We start from the raw sequence: 23400 nt of genomic DNA, 5'->3' as shown, positions 1-23400 counted from the left end.
TAGTGTTCTGTTAATTCATCTCACAGAGTTTCATGTGTATTTCGAGGATCTCTTTGCTAGCCCTATTTCTGTGGAATCTGAATACAGATATTTCGGATCCCTTTGAAGACTATAGGGCCAAAGGAAATATCCTCCGATAACAAAGAGAAAGAAGCTTTCTGAGAAACTTCTTTCTGTTCTGTGAAATCATCTCACAGAGTTACAGCTTTCCCCTTAAGAAGCCTTTTGCCAAGACAGTTCTTGTGGAATTGCCAAAGTGATATTTGGAAGCCCATAGAGGGTTATGGTGAAAAAGGAAATATCGTCAGATGAAATCTGGAAAGAAGCTTTCTGAGAAACTGCTTAGTGTTCTGTTAATTCATCTCACAGCGTTACATGTGTATTTCGGGGATCTCTTTGCTAGCTCTATTTCTGTGGAATCTGAGAACAGATATTTCGGATCACTTTGAAGACTATAGGGCCAAAGGAAATATCCTCGGATAACAAAGAGAAAGAAGCTTTCTGAGAAACTTCTTTGTGTTCTGTGAAATCATCTCAGAGAGTTACAGCTTTCCCCTCAAGAAGCCTTTCGCTAAGACAGTTCTTGTGGAATTGGCAAAGTGATATTTGTAAGCCCATAGAGGGCTATGGGGAAAAAGGAAATATCGTCAGATTAAATCTGGAAAGAAGCTTTCTGAGAAACTGCTTAGTGTTCTGTTAATTCATCTCACAGAGTTTCATGTGTATTTCGAGGATCTCTTTGCTAGCCCTATTTCTGTGGAATCTGAGAACAGATATTTCGGATCCCTTTGAAGACTATAGGGCGAAAGGAAATATCCTCCGATAACAAAGAGAAAGAAGCTTTCTGAGAAACTTCTTTCTGTTCTGTGAAATCATCTCACAGAGTTACAGCTTTCCCCTCAAGAAGCCTTTTGCTAAGACAGTTCTTGTGGAATTGCCAAAGTGATATTTGGAAGCCCATAGAGGGTTATGGTGAAAAAGGAAATATCGTCAGATAAAATCTGGAAAGAAGCTTTCTGAGAAACTGCTTAGTGTTCTGTTAATTCATCTCACAGCGTTACATGTGTATTTCGGGGATCTCTTTGCTAGCTCTATTTCTGTGGAATCTGAGAACAGATATTTCGGATCCCTTTGAAGACTATAGGGCCAAAGGAAATATCCTCCGATAACAAAGAGAAAGAAGCTTTCTGAGAAACTTCTTTGTGTTCTGTGAAATCATCTCAGAGAGTTACAGCTTTCCCCTCAAGAAGCCTTTCGCTAAGACAGTTCTTGTGGAATTGGCAAAGTGATATTTGTAAGCCCATAGAGGGCTATGGGGAAAAAGGAAATATCGTCAGATTAAATCTGGAAAGAAGCTTTCTGAGAAACTGCTTAGTGTTCTGTTAATTCATCTCACAGAGTTACATGTGTATTTCGAGGATCTCTTTGCTAGCCCTATTTCTGTGGAATCTGAGAACAGATATTTCGGATCCCTTTGAAGACTATAGGGCCAAAGGAAATATCCTCCGATAACAAAGAGAAAGAAGCTTTCTGAGAAACTTCTTTGTGTTCTGTGAAATCATCTCACAGAGTTACAGCTTTCCCCTCAAGAAGCCTTTCGCTAAGACAGTTCTTGTGGAATTGGCAAAGTGATATTTGGAAGCCCATAGAGGGCTACGTTGAAAAAGGAAATATCCTCAGATGAAATCTGGAAAGAAGCTTTCTGCGAAACTGCTTAGTGTTCTGTGAATTCATCTCACAGAGTTACATGTGTATTTCGGGGATCTCTTTGCTAGCCCTATTTCTGTGGAATCTGAGAACAGATATTTCGGATCCCTTTGAAGACTATAGGGCCAAAGGAAATATCCTCCGATAACAAAGAGAAAGAAGCTTTCTGAGAAACTTCTTTGTGTTCTGTGAAATCATCTCACAGAGTTACAGCTTTTCCCTCAAGAAGCCTTTCGATAAGACAGTTCTTGTGGAATTGGCAAAGTGGTATTCGGAAGCCCATAGAGGGCTATGGTGAAAAAGGAAATATCGTCAGATGAAATCTGGAAAGAAGCTTTCTGAGAAACTGCTTAGTGTTCTGTGAATTCATCTCACAGAGTTACATGCGTATTTCGAGGATCTCTTTGCTAGCCCTATTTCTGTGGAATCTGAGAACAGATATTTCGGATCCCTTTGAAGACTATAGGGCCAAAGGAAATATCCTCCGATAACAAAGGGAAAGAAGCTTTCTGAGAAACTTCTTTGTGTTCTGTGAAATCATCTCACAGAGTTACAGCTTTCCCCGAAGAAGCCTTTCGCTAAGACAGTTCTTGTGGAATTGGCAAAGTGATATTTGGAAGCCCATAGAGGGCTATGGTGAAAAAGGAAATATCCTCAGATGAAATCTGGAAAGAAGCTTTCTGCGAAACTGCTTAGTGTTCTGTTAATTCATCTCACAGAGTTACATGTGTATTTCGAGGATCTCTTTGCTAGCCCTATTTCTGTGGAATCTGAGAACAGATATTTCGGATCCCTTTGAAGACTATAGGGCCAAAGGAAATATCCTCGGATAACAAAGAGAAAGAAGCTTTCTGAGAAACTTCTTTGTGTTCTGTGAAATCACCTCACAGAGTTACAGCTTTCCCCTCAAGAAGCCTTTCGCTAAGACAGTTCTTGTGGAATTGGCAAAGTGATATTTGGAAGCCCATAGAGGGCTATGGTGAAAAAGGAAATATCGTCAGATGAAATCTGGAAAGAAGCTTTCTGAGAAACTGCTTAGTGTTCTGTTAATTCATCTCACAGCGTTACATGTGTATTTCGGGGATCTCTTTGCTAGCTCTATTTCTGTGGAATCTGAGAACAGATATTTCGGATCACTTTGAAGACTATAGGGCCAAAGGAAATATCCTCCGATAACAACGAGAAAGAAGCTTTCTGAGAAACTTCTTTGTGTTCTGTGAAATCATCTCAGAGAGTTACAGCTTTCCCCTCAAGAAGCCTATCGCTAAGACAGTTCTTGTGGAATTGGCAAAGTGATATTTGTAAGCCCCTAGAGGGCTATGGTGAAAAAGGAAATATCCTCAGATGAAATCTGGAAAGAAGCTTTCTGAGAAACTGCTTAGTGTTCTGTAAATTCATCTCACAGAGTTACATGTGTATTTCGAGGATCTCTTTGCTAGCCCTATTTCTGTGGAAACTGAGAAAAGATATTTCGGATCCCTTTGAAGACGATAGGGCCAAAGGAAATATCCTCCGATAACAAAGAGAAAGAAGCTTTCTGAGAAACTTCTTTGTGTTCTGTGAAATCATCTCACAGAGTTACAGCTTTCCCCGAAGAAGCCTTTCGCTAAGACAGTTCTTGTGGAATTGGCAAAGTGATATTTGGAAGCCCATAGAGGGCTATGGTGAAAAAGGAAATATCCTCAGATGAAATCTGGAAAGAAGCTTTCTGCGAAACTGCTTAGTGTTCTGTTAATTCATCTCACAGAGTTACATGTGTATTTCGAGGATATCTTTGCTAGCCCTATTTCTGTGGAATCTGAGAACAGATATTTCGGATTCCTTTGAAGACTATAGGGCCAAAGGAAATATCCTCGGATAACAAAGAGAAAGAAGCTTTCTGAGAAACTTCTTTGTGTTCTGTGAAATCATCTCACAGAGTTACAGCTTTCCCCTCAAGAAGCCTTTCGCTAAGACAGTTCTTGTGGAATTGGCAACGTGATATTTGGAAGCCCATAGAGGGCTATGGTGTAAAAGGAAATATCCTCAGATGAAATCTGGAAAGAAGCTTTCTGAGAAACTGCTTAGTGTTCTGTTAATTCTTCTCATAGAGTTACATGTGTATTTCGAGGATCTCTTTGCTAGCCCTATTTCTGTGGAATCTGAGAACAGATATTTCGGATCACTTTGAAGACTATAGGGCCAAAGGAAATATCCTCCGATAACAAAGAGAAAGAAGCTTTCTGAGAAACTTCTTTGTGTTCTGTGAAATCATCTCACAGAGTTACAGCTTTCCCCTCAAGAAGCCTTTCGCTAAGACAGTTCTTGTGGAATTGGCAAAGTGATATTTGGAAGCCCATAGAGGGCTATGGTGAAAAAGGAAATATCGTGAGATGAAATCTGGAAAGAAGCTTTCTGAGAAACTGCTTAGTGTTCTGTGAATTCATCTCACAGAGTTACATGTGTATTTCGAGGATCTCTTTGCTAGCCGTATTTCTGTGGAAACTGAGAAAAGATATTTCGGATCCCTTTGAAGACTATAGGGCCAAAGGAAATATCCTCCGATAACAAAGAGAAAGAAGCTTTCTGAGAAACTTCTTTGTGTTCTGTGAAATCATCTCACAGAGTTACAGCTTTCCCCTCAAGAAGCCTTTCGCTAAGACAGTTCTTGTGGAATTTGCAAAGTGATATTTGGAAGCCCATAGAAGGCTATGGTGAAAAAGGACATATCGTCAGATGAAATCTGGCAAGAAGCTTACTGAGAAACTGCTTAGTGTTCTGTGAATTCATCTCACAGAGTTACATGAGTATTTCGAGGATCTCTTTGCTAGCCCTATTTCTGTGGAAACTGAGAAAAGATATTTCGGATCCCTTTGAAGACTATAGGGCCAAAGGAAATATCCTCCGATAACAAAGAGAAAGAAGCTTTCTGAGAAACTTCTTTGTGTTCTGTGAAATCATCTCGCAGAGTTACAGCTTTCCCCTAAAGAAGACTTTCGCTAAGACAGTTCTTGTGGAATTGGTAAAGTGATATTTGGAAGCCCATAGAGGGCTATGGTGAAAAAGGAAATATCGTCAGATGAAATCTGTAAAGAAGCTTTCTGAGAAACTGCTTAGTATTCTGTTAATTCATCTCACAGCGTTACATGTGTATTTCGGGGATCTCTTTGCTAGCTCTATTTCTGTGGAATCTGAGAACAGATATTTCGGATCACTTTGAAGACTATAGGGCCAAAGGAAATATCCTCCGATAACAAAGAGAAAGAAGCTTTCTGAGAAACTTCTTTGTGTTCTGTGAAATCATCTCAGAGAGTTACAGCTTTCCCCTCAAGAAGCCTTTCGCTAAGACAGTTCTTGTGGAATTGGCAAAGTGATATTTGTAAGCCCATAGAGGGCTATGGTGAAAAAGGAAATATCCTCAGATTAAATCTGGAAAGAAGCTTTCTGAGAAACTGCTTAGTGTTCTGTAAATTCATCTCACAGAGTTACATGTGTATTTCGAGGATCTCTTTGCTAGCCCTATTTCTGTGGAAACTGAGAGAAGATATTTCGGATCCCTTTGAAGACTATAGGGCCTAAGGAAATATCCTCTGATAACAAAGAGATAGAAGCTTTCTGAGAAACTTCTTTGTGTTCTGTGAAATCATCTCAGAGAGTTACAGCTTTCCCCTCAAGTAGCCTTTCGCTAAGACAGTTCTTGTGGAATTGGCAAAGTGATATTTGTAAGCCCATAGAGGGCTATGGGGAAAAAGGAAATATCGTCAGATGAAATCTGGAAAGAAGCTTTCTGAGAAACTGCTTAGTGTTCTGTTAATTCATCTCACAGAGTTACATGTGTATTTCGAGGATCTCCTTGCTAGCCCTATTTCTGTGGAATCTGAGAACAGATATTTCGGATCCCTTTGAAGACTATAGGGCCAAAGGAAATATCCTCCGATAACAAAGAGAAAGAAGCTTTCTGAGAAACTTCTTTGTGTTCTGTGAAATCATCTCACAGAGTTACAGCTTTCCCCTCAAGAAGCCTTTCGGTAAGACAGTTCTTGTGGAATTGGCAAAGTGATATTTGGAAGCCCATAGAGGGCTATGGTGAAAAAGGAAATATCGTGAGATGAAATCTGGAAAGAAGCTTTCTGAGAAACTGCTTAGTGTTCTGTGAATTCATCTCACAGAGTTACATGTGTATTTCGAGGATCTCTTTTCTAGCCCTATTTCTGTGGAAACTGAGAAAAGATATTTCGGATCCCTTTGAAGACTATAGGGCCAAAGGAAATATCCTCCGATAACAAAGAGAAAGAAGCTTTCTGAGAAACTTCTTTGTGTTCTGTGAAATCATCTCACAGAGTTACAGCTTTCCCCTCAAGAAGCCTTTCGCTAAGACAGTTCTTGTGGAATTTGCAAAGTGATATTTGGAAGCCCCTAGAAGGCTATGGTGAAAAAGGAAATATCGTCAGATGAAATCTGGAAAGAAGCTTTCTGAGAAACTGCTTAGTGTTCTGATAATTCATCTCACAGAGTTACATGTGTATTTCGAGGATCTCTTTGCTAGCCCTATTTCTGGGGAATCTGAGAAAAGATATTTCGGATCCCTTCGAAGACTCTAGGGCCAAAGGAAATATCCTCAGATAACAAAGAGAAAGAAGCTTTCTGAGAAACTTCTTTGTGTTCTGTGAAATCATCTCACAGAGTTACAGCTTTCCCCTCAAGAAGCCTTTCGCTAAGACAGTTCTTGTGGAATTGGCAAAGTGATATTTGGAAGCCCATAGAGGGCTACGTTGAAAAAGGAAATATCCTCAGATGAAATCTGGAAAGAAGCTTTCTGCGAAACTGCTTAGTGTTCTGTGAATTCATCTCACAGAGTTACATGTGTATTTCGGGGATCTCTTTGCTAGCCCTATTTCTGTGGAATCTGAGAACAGATATTTCGGATCCCTTTGAAGACTATAGGGCCAAAGGAAATATCCTCCGATAACAAAGAGAAAGAAGCTTTCTGAGAAACTTCTTTGTGTTCTGTGAAATCATCTCACAGAGTTACAGCTTTTCCCTCAAGAAGCCTTTCGATAAGACAGTTCTTGTGGAATTGGCAAAGTGATATTTGTAAGCCCATAGAGGGCTATGGTGAAAAAGGAAATATCCTCAGATTAAATCTGGAAAGAAGCTTTCTGAGAAACTGCTTAGTGTTCTGTAAATTCATCTCACAGAGTTACATGTGTATTTCGAGGATCTCTTTGCTAGCCCTATTTCTGTGGAAACTGAGAGAAGATATTTCGGATCCCTTTGAAGACTATAGGGCCTAAGGAAATATCCTCTGATAACAAAGAGATAGAAGCTTTCTGAGAAACTTCTTTGTGTTCTGTGAAATCATCTCAGAGAGTTACAGCTTTCCCCTCAAGTAGCCTTTCGCTAAGACAGTTCTTGTGGAATTGGCAAAGTGATATTTGTAAGCCCATAGAGGGCTATGGGGAAAAAGGAAATATCGTCAGATGAAATCTGGAAAGAAGCTTTCTGAGAAACTGCTTAGTGTTCTGTTAATTCATCTCACAGAGTTACATGTGTATTTCGAGGATCTCCTTGCTAGCCCTATTTCTGTGGAATCTGAGAACAGATATTTCGGATCCCTTTGAAGACTATAGGGCCAAAGGAAATATCCTCCGATAACAAAGAGAAAGAAGCTTTCTGAGAAACTTCTTTGTGTTCTGTGAAATCATCTCACAGAGTTACAGCTTTCCCCTCAAGAAGCCTTTCGGTAAGACAGTTCTTGTGGAATTGGCAAAGTGATATTTGGAAGCCCATAGAGGGCTATGGTGAAAAAGGAAATATCGTGAGATGAAATCTGGAAAGAAGCTTTCTGAGAAACTGCTTAGTGTTCTGTGAATTCATCTCACAGAGTTACATGTGTATTTCGAGGATCTCTTTTCTAGCCCTATTTCTGTGGAAACTGAGAAAAGATATTTCGGATCCCTTTGAAGACTATAGGGCCAAAGGAAATATCCTCCGATAACAAAGAGAAAGAAGCTTTCTGAGAAACTTCTTTGTGTTCTGTGAAATCATCTCACAGAGTTACAGCTTTCCCCTCAAGAAGCCTTTCGCTAAGACAGTTCTTGTGGAATTTGCAAAGTGATATTTGGAAGCCCCTAGAAGGCTATGGTGAAAAAGGAAATATCGTCAGATGAAATCTGGAAAGAAGCTTTCTGAGAAACTGCTTAGTGTTCTGATAATTCATCTCACAGAGTTACATGTGTATTTCGAGGATCTCTTTGCTAGCCCTATTTCTGGGGAATCTGAGAAAAGATATTTCGGATCCCTTCGAAGACTCTAGGGCCAAAGGAAATATCCTCAGATAACAAAGAGAAAGAAGCTTTCTGAGAAACTTCTTTGTGTTCTGTGAAATCATCTCACAGAGTTACAGCTTTCCCCTCAAGAAGCCTTTCGCTAAGACAGTTCTTGTGGAATTGGCAAAGTGATATTTGGAAGCCCATAGAGGGCTACGTTGAAAAAGGAAATATCCTCAGATGAAATCTGGAAAGAAGCTTTCTGCGAAACTGCTTAGTGTTCTGTGAATTCATCTCACAGAGTTACATGTGTATTTCGGGGATCTCTTTGCTAGCCCTATTTCTGTGGAATCTGAGAACAGATATTTCGGATCCCTTTGAAGACTATAGGGCCAAAGGAAATATCCTCCGATAACAAAGAGAAAGAAGCTTTCTGAGAAACTTCTTTGTGTTCTGTGAAATCATCTCACAGAGTTACAGCTTTTCCCTCAAGAAGCCTTTCGATAAGACAGTTCTTGTGGAATTGGCAAAGTGGTATTCGGAAGCCCATAGAGGGCTATGGTGAAAAAGGAAATATCGTCAGATGAAATCTGGAAAGAAGCTTTCTGAGAAACTGCTTAGTGTTCTGTGAATTCATCTCACAGAGTTACATGCGTATTTCGAGGATCTCTTTGCTAGCCCTATTTCTGTGGAATCTGAGAACAGATATTTCGGATCCCTTTGAAGACTATAGGGCCAAAGGAAATATCCTCCGATAACAAAGGGAAAGAAGCTTTCTGAGAAACTTCTTTGTGTTCTGTGAAATCATCTCACAGAGTTACAGCTTTCCCCGAAGAAGCCTTTCGCTAAGACAGTTCTTGTGGAATTGGCAAAGTGATATTTGGAAGCCCATAGAGGGCTATGGTGAAAAAGGAAATATCCTCAGATGAAATCTGGAAAGAAGCTTTCTGCGAAACTGCTTAGTGTTCTGTTAATTCATCTCACAGAGTTACATGTGTATTTCGAGGATCTCTTTGCTAGCCCTATTTCTGTGGAATCTGAGAACAGATATTTCGGATCCCTTTGAAGACTATAGGGCCAAAGGAAATATCCTCGGATAACAAAGAGAAAGAAGCTTTCTGAGAAACTTCTTTGTGTTCTGTGAAATCACCTCACAGAGTTACAGCTTTCCCCTCAAGAAGCCTTTCGCTAAGACAGTTCTTGTGGAATTGGCAAAGTGATATTTGGAAGCCCATAGAGGGCTATGGTGAAAAAGGAAATATCGTCAGATGAAATCTGGAAAGAAGCTTTCTGAGAAACTGCTTAGTGTTCTGTTAATTCATCTCACAGCGTTACATGTGTATTTCGGGGATCTCTTTGCTAGCTCTATTTCTGTGGAATCTGAGAACAGATATTTCGGATCACTTTGAAGACTATAGGGCCAAAGGAAATATCCTCCGATAACAACGAGAAAGAAGCTTTCTGAGAAACTTCTTTGTGTTCTGTGAAATCATCTCAGAGAGTTACAGCTTTCCCCTCAAGAAGCCTATCGCTAAGACAGTTCTTGTGGAATTGGCAAAGTGATATTTGTAAGCCCATAGAGGGCTATGGTGAAAAAGGAAATATCCTCAGATGAAATCTGGAAAGAAGCTTTCTGAGAAACTGCTTAGTGTTCTGTAAATTCATCTCACAGAGTTACATGTGTATTTCGAGGATCTCTTTGCTAGCCCTATTTCTGTGGAAACTGAGAAAAGATATTTCGGATCCCTTTGAAGACGATAGGGCCAAAGGAAATATCCTCCGATAACAAAGAGAAAGAAGCTTTCTGAGAAACTTCTTTGTGTTCTGTGAAATCATCTCACAGAGTTACAGCTTTCCCCGAAGAAGCCTTTCGCTAAGACAGTTCTTGTGGAATTGGCAAAGTGATATTTGGAAGCCCATAGAGGGCTATGGTGAAAAAGGAAATATCCTCAGATGAAATCTGGAAAGAAGCTTTCTGCGAAACTGCTTAGTGTTCTGTTAATTCATCTCACAGAGTTACATGTGTATTTCGAGGATATCTTTGCTAGCCCTATTTCTGTGGAATCTGAGAACAGATATTTCGGATTCCTTTGAAGACTATAGGGCCAAAGGAAATATCCTCGGATAACAAAGAGAAAGAAGCTTTCTGAGAAACTTCTTTGTGTTCTGTGAAATCATCTCACAGAGTTACAGCTTTCCCCTCAAGAAGCCTTTCGCTAAGACAGTTCTTGTGGAATTGGCAACGTGATATTTGGAAGCCCATAGAGGGCTATGGTGTAAAAGGAAATATCCTCAGATGAAATCTGGAAAGAAGCTTTCTGAGAAACTGCTTAGTGTTCTGTTAATTCTTCTCATAGAGTTACATGTGTATTTCGAGGATCTCTTTGCTAGCCCTATTTCTGTGGAATCTGAGAACAGATATTTCGGATCACTTTGAAGACTATAGGGCCAAAGGAAATATCCTCCGATAACAAAGAGAAAGAAGCTTTCTGAGAAACTTCTTTGTGTTCTGTGAAATCATCTCACAGAGTTACAGCTTTCCCCTCAAGAAGCCTTTCGCTAAGACAGTTCTTGTGGAATTGGCAAAGTGATATTTGGAAGCCCATAGAGGGCTATGGTGAAAAAGGAAATATCGTGAGATGAAATCTGGAAAGAAGCTTTCTGAGAAACTGCTTAGTGTTCTGTGAATTCATCTCACAGAGTTACATGTGTATTTCGAGGATCTCTTTGCTAGCCGTATTTCTGTGGAAACTGAGAAAAGATATTTCGGATCCCTTTGAAGACTATAGGGCCAAAGGAAATATCCTCCGATAACAAAGAGAAAGAAGCTTTCTGAGAAACTTCTTTGTGTTCTGTGAAATCATCTCACAGAGTTACAGCTTTCCCCTCAAGAAGCCTTTCGCTAAGACAGTTCTTGTGGAATTTGCAAAGTGATATTTGGAAGCCCATAGAAGGCTATGGTGAAAAAGGACATATCGTCAGATGAAATCTGGCAAGAAGCTTACTGAGAAACTGCTTAGTGTTCTGTGAATTCATCTCACAGAGTTACATGAGTATTTCGAGGATCTCTTTGCTAGCCCTATTTCTGTGGAAACTGAGAAAAGATATTTCGGATCCCTTTGAAGACTATAGGGCCAAAGGAAATATCCTCCGATAACAAAGAGAAAGAAGCTTTCTGAGAAACTTCTTTGTGTTCTGTGAAATCATCTCGCAGAGTTACAGCTTTCCCCTAAAGAAGACTTTCGCTAAGACAGTTCTTGTGGAATTGGTAAAGTGATATTTGGAAGCCCATAGAGGGCTATGGTGAAAAAGGAAATATCGTCAGATGAAATCTGTAAAGAAGCTTTCTGAGAAACTGCTTAGTATTCTGTTAATTCATCTCACAGCGTTACATGTGTATTTCGGGGATCTCTTTGCTAGCTCTATTTCTGTGGAATCTGAGAACAGATATTTCGGATCACTTTGAAGACTATAGGGCCAAAGGAAATATCCTCCGATAACAAAGAGAAAGAAGCTTTCTGAGAAACTTCTTTGTGTTCTGTGAAATCATCTCAGAGAGTTACAGCTTTCCCCTCAAGAAGCCTTTCGCTAAGACAGTTCTTGTGGAATTGGCAAAGTGATATTTGTAAGCCCATAGAGGGCTATGGTGAAAAAGGAAATATCCTCAGATTAAATCTGGAAAGAAGCTTTCTGAGAAACTGCTTAGTGTTCTGTAAATTCATCTCACAGAGTTACATGTGTATTTCGAGGATCTCTTTGCTAGCCCTATTTCTGTGGAAACTGAGAGAAGATATTTCGGATCCCTTTGAAGACTATAGGGCCTAAGGAAATATCCTCTGATAACAAAGAGATAGAAGCTTTCTGAGAAACTTCTTTGTGTTCTGTGAAATCATCTCAGAGAGTTACAGCTTTCCCCTCAAGTAGCCTTTCGCTAAGACAGTTCTTGTGGAATTGGCAAAGTGATATTTGTAAGCCCATAGAGGGCTATGGGGAAAAAGGAAATATCGTCAGATGAAATCTGGAAAGAAGCTTTCTGAGAAACTGCTTAGTGTTCTGTTAATTCATCTCACAGAGTTACATGTGTATTTCGAGGATCTCCTTGCTAGCCCTATTTCTGTGGAATCTGAGAACAGATATTTCGGATCCCTTTGAAGACTATAGGGCCAAAGGAAATATCCTCCGATAACAAAGAGAAAGAAGCTTTCTGAGAAACTTCTTTGTGTTCTGTGAAATCATCTCACAGAGTTACAGCTTTCCCCTCAAGAAGCCTTTCGGTAAGACAGTTCTTGTGGAATTGGCAAAGTGATATTTGGAAGCCCATAGAGGGCTATGGTGAAAAAGGAAATATCGTGAGATGAAATCTGGAAAGAAGCTTTCTGAGAAACTGCTTAGTGTTCTGTGAATTCATCTCACAGAGTTACATGTGTATTTCGAGGATCTCTTTTCTAGCCCTATTTCTGTGGAAACTGAGAAAAGATATTTCGGATCCCTTTGAAGACTATAGGGCCAAAGGAAATATCCTCCGATAACAAAGAGAAAGAAGCTTTCTGAGAAACTTCTTTGTGTTCTGTGAAATCATCTCACAGAGTTACAGCTTTCCCCTCAAGAAGCCTTTCGCTAAGACAGTTCTTGTGGAATTTGCAAAGTGATATTTGGAAGCCCCTAGAAGGCTATGGTGAAAAAGGAAATATCGTCAGATGAAATCTGGAAAGAAGCTTTCTGAGAAACTGCTTAGTGTTCTGATAATTCATCTCACAGAGTTACATGTGTATTTCGAGGATCTCTTTGCTAGCCCTATTTCTGGGGAATCTGAGAAAAGATATTTCGGATCCCTTCGAAGACTCTAGGGCCAAAGGAAATATCCTCAGATAACAAAGAGAAAGAAGCTTTCTGAGAAACTTCTTTGTGTTCTGTGAAATCATCTCACAGAGTTACAGCTTTCCCCTCAAGAAGCCTTTCGCTAAGACAGTTCTTGTGGAATTGGCAAAGTGATATTTGGAAGCCCATAGAAGGCTATGGTGAAAAAGGAAATATCGTCAGATGAAATCTGGAAAGAAGCTTTCTGAGAAACTGCTTAGTGTTCTGTGAATTCATCTCACAGAGTTACATGTGTATTTCGAGGATCTCTTTGCTAGCCCTATTTCTGTGGAAACTGAGAAAAGATATTTCGGATCCCTTTGAAGACTATAGGGCCAAAGGAAATATCCTCCGATAACAAAGAGAAAGAAGCTTTCTGAGAAACTTCTTTGTGTTCTGTGAAATCATCTCACAGAGTTACAGCTTTCCCCTCAAGAAGCCTTTCGCTAAGACAGTTCTTGTGGAATTGGCAAAGTGATATTTGGAAGCCCATAGAGGGCTATGGTGAAAAAGAAAATATCGTCAGATGAAATCTGGAAAGAAGCTTTCTGCGAAACTTCTTAGTGTTCTGTTAATTCATCTCACAGAGTTACATGTGTATTTCGAGGATCTCTTTGCTAGCCCTATTTCTGTGGAATCTGAGAACAGATATTTCGGATCCCTTTGAAGACTATAGGGCCAAAGGAAATATCCTCGGATAACAAAGAGAAAGAAGCTTTCTGAGAAACTTCTTTGTGTTCTGTGAAATCACCTCACAGAGTTACAGCTTTCCCCTCAAGAAGCCTTTCGCTAAGACAGTTCTTGTGGAATTGGCAAAGTGATATTTGGAAGCCCATAGAGGGCTATGGTGAAAAAGGAAATATCGTCAGATGAAATATGGAAAGAAGCTTTCTGAGAAACTGCTTAGTGTTCTGTTAATTCATCTCACAGCGTTACATGTGTATTTCGGGGATCTCTTTGCTAGCTCTATTTCTGTGGAATCTGAGAACAGATATTTCGGATCACTTTGAAGACTATAGGGCCAAAGGAAATATCCTCCGATAACAAAGAGAAAGAAGCTTTCTGAGAAACTTCTTTGTGTTCTGTGAAATCATCTCAGAGAGTTACAGCTTTCCCCTCAAGAAGCCTTTCGCTAAGACAGTTCTTGTGGAATTGGCAAAGTGATATTTGTAAGCCCATAGAGGGCTATGGTGAAAAAGGAAATATCCTCAGATGAAATCTGGAAAGAAGCTTTCTGAGAAACTGCTTAGTGTTCTGTAAATTCATCTCACAGAGTTACATGTGTATTTCGAGGATCTCTTTGCTAGCCCTATTTCTGTGGAAACTGAGAGAAGATATTTCGGATCCCTTTGAAGACTATAGGGCCAAAGGAAATATCCTCCGATAACAAAGAGAAAGAAGCTTTCTGAGAAACTTCTTTGTGTTCTGTGAAATCATCTCACAGAGTTACAGCTTTCCCCTCAAGTAGCCTTTCGCTAAGACAGTTCTTGTGGAATTGGCAAAGTGATATTTGTAAGCCCATAGAGGGCTATCGTGAAAAAGGAAATATCCTCAGATGAAATCTGGAAAGAAGCTTTCTGAGAAACTGCTTAGTGTTCTGTTAATTCATCTCACAGAGTTACATGCGTATTTCGAGGATCTCTTTGCTAGCCCTATTTCTGTGGAATCTGAGAACAGATATTTCGGATCCCTTTGAAGACTATAGGGCCAAAGGAAATATCCTCCGATAACAAAGAGAAAGAAGCTTTCTGAGAAACTTCTTTGTGTTCTGTGAAATCATCTCACAGAGTTACAGCTTTCCCCGAAGAAGCCTTTCGCTAAGACAGTTCTTGTGGAATTGGCAAAGTGATATTTGGAAGCCCATAGAGGGCTATGGTGAAAAAGGAAATATCCTCAGATGAAATCTGGAAAGAAGCTTTCTGCGAAACTGCTTAGTGTTCTGTTAATTCATCTCACAGAGTTACATGTGTATTTCGAGAATCTCTTTGCTAGCCCTATTTCTGTGGAATCTGAGAACAGATATTTCGGATCCCTTTGAAGACTATAGGGCCAAAGGAAATATCTTCGGATAACAAAGAGAAAGAAGCTTTCTGAGAAACTTCTTTGTGTTCTGTGAAATCACCTCACAGAGTTACAGCTTTCCCCTCAAGAAGCCTTTCGCTAAGACAGTTCTTGTGGAATTGGCAAAGTGATATTTGGAAGCCCATAGAGGGCTATGGTGAAAAAGGAAATATCGTCAGATGAAATATGGAAAGAAGCTTTCTGAGAAACTGCTTAGTGTTCTGTTAATTCATCTCACAGCGTTACATGTGTATTTCGGGGATCTCTTTGCTAGCTCTATTTCTGTGGAATCTGAGAACAGATATTTCGGATCACTTTGAAGACTATAGGGCCAAAGGAAATATCCTCCGATAACAAAGAGAAAGAAGCTTTCTGAGAAACTTCTTTGTGTTCTGTGAAATCATCTCACAGAGTTACAGCTTTCCCCTCAAGAAGCCTTTCGCTAAGACAGTTCTTGTGGAATTGGCAAAGTGATATTTGTAAGCCCATAGAGGGCTATGGTGAAAAAGGAAATATCCTCAGATGAAATCTGGAAAGAAGCTTTCTGAGAAACTGCTTAGTGTTCTGTAAATTCATCTCACAGAGTTACATGTGTATTTCGAGGATCTCTTTGCTAGCCCTATTTCTGTGGAAACTGAGAGAAGATATTTCGGATCCCTTTGAAGACTATAGGGCCAAAGGAAATATCCTCCGATAACAAAGAGAAAGAAGCTTTCTGAGAAACTTCTTTGTGTTCTGTGAAATCATCTCACAGAGTTACAGCTTTCCCCGAAGAAGCCTTTCGCTAAGACAGTTCTTGTGGAATTGGCAAAGTGATATTTGGAAGCCCATAGAGGGCTATGGTGAAAAAGGAAATATCCTCAGATGAAATCTGGAAAGAAGCTTTCTGCGAAACTGCTTAGTGTTCTGTTAATTCATCTCACCGAGTTACATGTGTATTTCGAGGATCTCTTTGCTAGCCCTATTTCTGTGGAATCTGAGAACAGATATTTCGGATCCCTTTGAAGACTATAGGGCCAAAGGAAATATCCTCCGATAACAAAGAGAAAGAAGCTTTCTGAGAAACTTCTTTGTGTTCTGTGAAATCATCTCACAGAGTTACAGCTTTCCCCTCAAGAAGCCTTTCGCTAAGACAGTTCTTGTGGAATTGGCAACGTGATATTTGGAAGCCCATAGAGGGCTGTGGTGAAAAAGGAAATATCCTCAGATGAAATCTGGAAAGAAGCTTTCTGAGAAACTGCTTAGTGTTCTGTTAATTCTTCTCATAGAGTTACATGTGTATTTCGAGGATCTCTTTGCTAGCCCTATTTCTGTGGAATCTGAGAACAGATATATCGGATCCCTTTGAAGACTATAGGGCCAAAGGAAATATCCTCCGATAACAAAGAGAAAGAAGCTTTCTGAGAAACTTCTTTGTGTTCTGTGAAATCATCTCACAGAGTTACAGCTTTCCCCTAAAGAAGACTTTCGCTCAGACAGTTCTTGTGGAATTGGTAAAGTGATATTTGGAAGCCCATAGAGGGCTATGGTGAAAAAGGAAATATCGTCAGATGAAATCTGGAAAGAAGCTTTCTGCGAAACTGCTTAGTGTTCTGTTAATTCAACTCACAGAGTTACATGTGTATTTCGAGGATCTCTTTGCTAGCCCTATCTCTGTGGAATCTGAGAACAGATATTTCGGATCCCTTTGAAGACTATAGGGCCAAAGGAAATATCCTCGGATAACAAAGAGAAAGAAGCTTTCTGAGAAACTTCTTTCTGTTCTGTGAAATCACCTCACAGAGTTACAGCTTTCCCCTCAAGAAGCCTTTCGCTAAGACAGTTCTTGTGGAATTGGCAAAGTGATATTTGGAAGCCCATAGAGGGCTATGGTGAAAAAGGAAATATCGTCAGTTGAAATCTGGAAAGAAGCTTTCTGAGAAACTGCTTAGTATTCTGTAAATTCATCTCACAGCGTTACATGTGTATTTCGGGGATCTCTTTGCTAGCTCTATTTCTGTGGAATCTGAGAACAGATATTTCGGATCACTTTGAAGACTATAGGGCCAAAGGAAATATCCTCCGATAACAAAGAGAAAGAAGCTTTCTGAGAAACTTCTTTGTGTTCTGTGAAATCATCTCACAGAGTTACAGCTTTCCCCTCAAGAAGCCTTTCGGTAAGACAGTTCTTGTGGAATTGGCAAAGTGATATTTGGAAGCCCATAGAGGGCTATGGTGAAAAAGGAAATATCCTCAGATGAAATCTGGAAAGAAGCTTTCTGAGAAACTGCTTAGTGTTCTGTGAATTCATCTCACAGAGTTACATGTGTATTTCGAGGATCTCTTTTCTAGCCCTATTTCTGTGGAAACTGAGAAAAGATATTTCGGATCCCTTTGAAGACTATAGGGCCAAAGGAAATATCCTCCGATAACAAAGAGAAAGAAGCTTTCTGAGAAACTTCTTTGTGTTCTGTGAAATCATCTCACAGAGTTACAGCTTTCCCCTCAAGAAGCCTTTCGCTAAGACAGTTCTTGTGGAATTGGCAAAGTGATATTTGGAAGCCCCTAGAAGGCTATGGTGAAAAAGGAAATATCGTCAGATGAAATCTGGAAAGAAGCTTTCTGAGAAACTGCTTAGTGTTCTGTTAATTCATCTCACAGAGTTACATGTGTATTTCGAGGATCTCTTTGCTAGCCCTATTTCTGGGGAATCTGAGAAAAGATATTTCGGATCCCTTCGAAGACTCTAGGGCCAAAGGAAATATCCTCAGATAACAAAGAGAAAGAAGCTTTCTGAGAAACTTCTTTGTGTTCTGTGAAATCATCTCACAGAGTTACAGCTTTCCCCTCAAGAAGCCTTTCGCTAAGACAGTTCTTGTGGAATTGGCAAAGTGATATTTGGAAGCCCATAGAAGGCTATGGTGAAAAAGGAAATATCGTCAGATGAAATCTGGAAAGAAGCTTTCTGAGAAACTGCTTAGTGTTCTGTTAATTCATCTCACAGAGTTACATGTGTATTTCGAGGATCTCTTTGCTAGCCCTATTTCTGTGGAAACTGAGAACAGATATTTCGGATCCCTTTGAAGACTATAGGGCCAAAGGAAATATCCTCCGATAACAAAGAGAAAGAAGCTTTCTGAGAAACTTCTTTGTGTTCTGTGAAATCATCTCACAGAGTTACAGCTTTCCCCTCAAGAAGCCTTTCGCTAAGACAGTTCTTGTGGAATTGGCAAAGTGATATTTGGAAGCCCATAGAGGGCTATGGTGAAAAAGGAAATATCGTCAGATGAAATCTGGAAAGAAGCTTTCTGCGAAACTTCTTAGTGTTCTGTTAATTCATCTCACAGAGTTACATGTGTATTTCGAGGATCTCTTTGCTAGCCCTATTTCTGTGGAATCTGAGAACAGATATTTCGGATCCCTTTGAAGACTATGGGGCCAAAGGAAATATCCTCGGATAACAAAGAGAAAGAAGCTTTCTGAGAAACTTCTTTGTGTTCTGTGAAATCACCTCACAGAGTTACAGCTTTCCCCTCAAGAAGCCTTTCGCTAAGACAGTTCTTGTGGAATTGGCAAAGTGATATTTGGAAGCCCATAGAGGGCTATGGTGAAAAAGGAAATATCGTCAGATGAAATATGGAAAGAAGCTTTCTGAGAAACTGCTTAGTGTTCTGTTAATTCATCTCACAGCGTTACATGTGTATTTCGGGGATCTCTTTGCTAGCTCTATTTCTGTGGAATCTGAGAACAGATATTTCGGATCACTTTGAAGACTATAGGGCCAAAGGAAATATCCTCCGATAACAAAGAGAAAGAAGCTTTCTGAGAAACTTCTTTGTGTTCTGTGAAATCATCTCAGAGAGTTACAGCTTTCCCCTCAAGAAGCCTTTCGCTAAGACAGTTCTTGTGGAATTGGCAAAGTGATATTTGTAAGCCCATAGAGGGCTATGGTGAAAAAGGAAATATCCTCAGATGAAATCTGGAAAGAAGCTTTCTGAGAAACTGCTTAGTGTTCTGTAAATTCATCTCACAGAGTTACATGTGTATTTCGAGGATCTCTTTGCTAGCCCTATTTCTGTGGAAACTGAGAGAAGATATTTCGGATCCCTTTGAAGACTATAGGGCCAAAGGAAATATCCTCCGATAACAAAGAGAAAGAAGCTTTCTGAGAAACTTCTTTGTGTTCTGTGAAATAATCTCACAGAGTTACAGCTTTCCCCTCAAGTAGCCTTTCGCTAAGACAGTTCTTGTGGAATTGGCAAAGTGATATTTGTAAGCCCATAGAGGGCTATCGTGAAAAAGGAAATATCCTCAGATGAAATCTGGAAAGAAGCTTTCTGAGAAACTGCTTAGTGTTCTGTTAATTCATCTCACAGAGTTACATGTGTATTTCGAGGATCTCTTTGCTAGCCCTATTTCTGTGGAATCTGAGAACAGATATTTCGGATCCCTTTGAAGACTATAGGGCCAAAGGAAATATCCTCCGATAACAAAGAGAAAGAAGCTTTCTGAGAAACTTCTTTGTGTTCTGTGAAATCATCTCACAGAGTTACAGCTTTCCCCGAAGAAGCCTTTCGCTAAGACAGTTCTTGTGGAATTGGCAAAGTGATATTTGGAAGCCCATAGAGGGCTATGGTGAAAAAGGAAATATCCTCAGATGAAATCTGGAAAGAAGCTTTCTGCGAAACTGCTTAGTGTTCTGTTAATTCATCTCACAGAGTTACATGTGTATTTCGAGGATCTCTTTGCTAGCCCTATTTCTGTGGAATCTGAGAACAGATATTTCGGATCCCTTTGAAGACTATAGGGCCAAAGGAAATATCTTCGGATAACAAAGAGAAAGAAGCTTTCTGAGAAACTTCTTTGTGTTCTGTGAAATCACCTCACAGAGTTACAGCTTTCCCCTCAAGAAGCCTTTCGCTAAGACAGTTCTTGTGGAATTGGCAAAGTGATATTTGGAAGCCCATAGAGGGCTATGGTGAAAAAGGAAATATCGTCAGATGAAATATGGAAAGAAGCTTTCTGAGAAACTGCTTAGTGTTCTGTTAATTCATCTCACAGCGTTACATGTGTATTTCGGGGATCTCTTTGCTAGCTCTATTTCTGTGGAATCTGAGAACAGATATTTCGGATCACTTTGAAGACTATAGGGCCAAAGGAAATATCCTCCGATAACAAAGAGAAAGAAGCTTTCTGAGAAACTTCTTTGTGTTCTGTGAAATCATCTCACAGAGTTACAGCTTTCCCCTCAAGAAGCCTTTCGCTAAAACAGTTCTTGTGGAATTGGCAAAGTGATATTTGTAAGCCCATAGAGGGCTATGGTGAAAAAGGAAATATCCTCAGATGAAATCTGGAAAGAAGCTTTCTGAGAAACTGCTTAGTGTTCTGTAAATTCATCTCACAGAGTTACATGTGTACTTCGAGGATCTCTTTGCTAGCCCTATTTCTGTGGAAACTGAACGAAGATATTTCGGATCCCTTTGAAGACTATAGGGCCAAAGGAAATATCCTCCGATAACAAAGAGAAAGAAGCTTTCTGAGAAACTTCTTTGTGTTCTGTGAAATCATCTCACAGAGTTACAGCTTTCCCCGAAGAAGCCTTTCGCTAAGACAGTTCTTGTGGAATTGGCAAAGTGATATTTGGAAGCCCATAGAGGGCTATGGTGAAAAAGGAAATATCCTCAGATGAAATCTGGAAAGAAGCTTTCTGCGAAACTGCTTAGTGTTCTGTTAATTCATCTCACCGAGTTACATGTGTATTTCGAGGATCTCTTTGCTAGCCCTATTTCTGTGGAATCTGAGAACAGATATTTCGGATCCCTTTGAAGACTATAGGGCCAAAGGAAATATCCTCCGATAACAAAGAGAAAGAAGCTTTCTGAGAAACTTCTTTGTGTTCTGTGAAATCATCTCACAGAGTTACAGCTTTCCCCTCAAGAAGCCTTTCGCTAAGACAGTTCTTGTGGAATTGGCAACGTGATATTTGGAAGCCCATAGAGGGCTGTGGTGAAAAAGGAAATATCCTCAGATGAAATCTGGAAAGAAGCTTTCTGAGAAACTGCTTAGTGTTCTGTTAATTCTTCTCATAGAGTTACATGTGTATTTCGAGGATCTCTTTGCTAGCCCTATTTCTGTGGAATCTGAGAACAGATATTTCGGATCCCTTTGAAGACTATAGGGCCAAAGGAAATATCCTCCGATAACAAAGAGAAAGAAGCTTTCTGAGAAACTTCTTTGTGTTCTGTGAAATCATCTCACAGAGTTACAGCTTTCCCCTAAAGAAGACTTTCGCTAAGACAGTTCTTGTGGAATTGGTAAAGTGATATTTGGAAGCCCATAGAGGGCTATGGTGAAAAAGGAAATATCGTCAGATGAAATCTGGAAAGAAGCTTTCTGCGAAACTGCTTAGTGTTCTGTTAATTCAACTCACAGAGTTACATGTGTATTTCGAGGATCTCTTTGCTAGCCCTATTTCTGTGGAATCTGAGAACAGATATTTCGGATCCCTTTGAAGACTATAGGGCCAAAGGAAATATCCTCGGATAACAAAGAGAAAGAAGCTTTCTGAGAAACTTCTTTCTGTTCTGTGAAATCACCTCACAGAGTTACAGCTTTCCCCTCAAGAAGCCTTTCGCTAAGACAGTTCTTGTGGAATTGGCAAAGTGATATTTGGAAGCCCATAGAGGGCTATGGTGAAAAAGGAAATATCGTCAGATGAAATCTGGAAAGAAGCTTTCTGAGAAACTGCTTAGTATTCTGTAAATTCGTCTCACAGCGTTACATGTGTATTTCGGGGATCTCTTTGCTAGCTCTATTTCTGTGGAATCTGAGAACAGATATTTCGGATCACTTTGAAGACTATAGGGCCAAAGGAAATATCCTCCGATAACAAAGAGAAAGAAGCTTTCTGAGAAACTTCTTTGTGTTCTGTGAAATCATCTCACAGAGTTACAGCTTTCCCCTCAAGAAGCCTTTCGCTAAGACAGTTCTTGTGGAATTGGCAAAGTGATATTTGTAAGCCCATAGAGGGCTATGGTGAAAAAGGAAATATCGTCAGATGAAATCTGGAAAGAAGCTTTCTGAGAAACTGCTTAGTGTTCTGTAAATTCATCTCACAGAGTTACATGTGTGTTTCGAGGATCTCTTTGCTAGCCCTATTTCTGTGGAATCTGAGAGAAGATATTTCGGATCCCATTGAAGACTATAGGGTCAAAGGAAATATCCTCCGATAACAAAGAGATAGAAGCTTTCTGAGAAATTTCTTTGTGTTCTGTGAAATCATCTCAGAAAGTTACAGCTTTCCCCTCAAGTAGCCTTTCGCTAAGACAGTTCTTGTGGAATTGGCAAAGTGATATTTGTAAGCCCATAGAGGGCTATGGGGAAAAAGGAAATATCGTCAGATGAAATCTGGAAAGAAGCTTTCTGAGAAACTGCTTAGTGTTCTGTTAATTCATCTCACAGAGTTACATGTGTATTTCGAGGATCTCTTTGCTAGCCCTATTTCTGTGGAATCTGAGAACAGATATTTCGGATCCCTTTGAAGACTATAGGGCCAAAGGAAATATCCTCCGATAACAAAGAGAAAGAAGCTTTCTGAGAAACTTCTTTGTGTTCTGTGAAATCATCTCACAGAGTTACAGCTTTCCCCTCAAGAAGCCTTTCGGTAAGACAGTTCTGTGGAATTGGCAAAGTAATATTTGGAAGCCCATAGAGGGCTATTGTGAAAAAGGAAATATCGTGAGATGAAATCTGGAAAGAAGCTTTCTGAGAAACTGCTTAGTGTTCTGTGAATTCATCTCACAGAGTTACATGTGTATTTCGAGGATCTCTTTGCTAGCCCTATTTCTGTGGAAACTGAGAAAAGATATTTCGGATCCCTTTGAAGACTATAGGGCCAAAGGAAATATCCTCCGATAACAAAGAGAAAGAAGATTTCTGAGAAACTTCTTTGTGTTCTGTGAAATCATCTCAGAGAGTTACAGCTTTCCCCTCAAGAAGCCTTTCGCTAAGACAGTTCTTGTGGAATTGGCAAAGTGATATTTGTAAGCCCATAGAGGGCTATGGTGAAAAAGGAAATATCCTCAGATGAAATCTGGAAAGAAGCTTTCTGAGAAACTGCTTAGTGTTCTGTAAATTCATCTCACAGAGTTACATGTGTATTTCGAGGATCTCTTTGCTAGCCCTATTTCTGTGGAAACTGAGAGAAGATATTTCGGATCCCTTTGAAGACTATAGGGCCAAAGGAAATATCCTCCGATAACAAAGAGAAAGAAGCTTTCTGAGAAACTTCTTTGTGTTCTGTGAAATCATCTCACAGAGTTACAGCTTTCCCCTCAAGTAGCCTTTCGCTAAGACAGTTCTTGTGGAATTGGCAAAGTGATATTTGTAAGCCCATAGAGGGCTATGTGGAAAAAGGAAATATCGTCAGATGAAATCTGGAAAGAAGCTTTCTGAGAAACTGCTTAGTGTTCTGTTAATTCATCTCACAGAGTTACATGTGTATTTCGAGGATCTCTTTGCTAGCCCTATTTCTGTGGAATCTGAGAAC

The sequence above is a fragment of the Macaca nemestrina genome, chromosome 11 (assembly GCF_043159975.1).
Source record: "Macaca nemestrina isolate mMacNem1 chromosome 11, mMacNem.hap1, whole genome shotgun sequence".
Taxonomy (NCBI): Eukaryota; Metazoa; Chordata; class Mammalia; order Primates; family Cercopithecidae; genus Macaca; species Macaca nemestrina.
The sequence above is the reverse complement of the archived record's forward strand: the minus strand, read 5'-3'. Positions refer to the sequence as shown.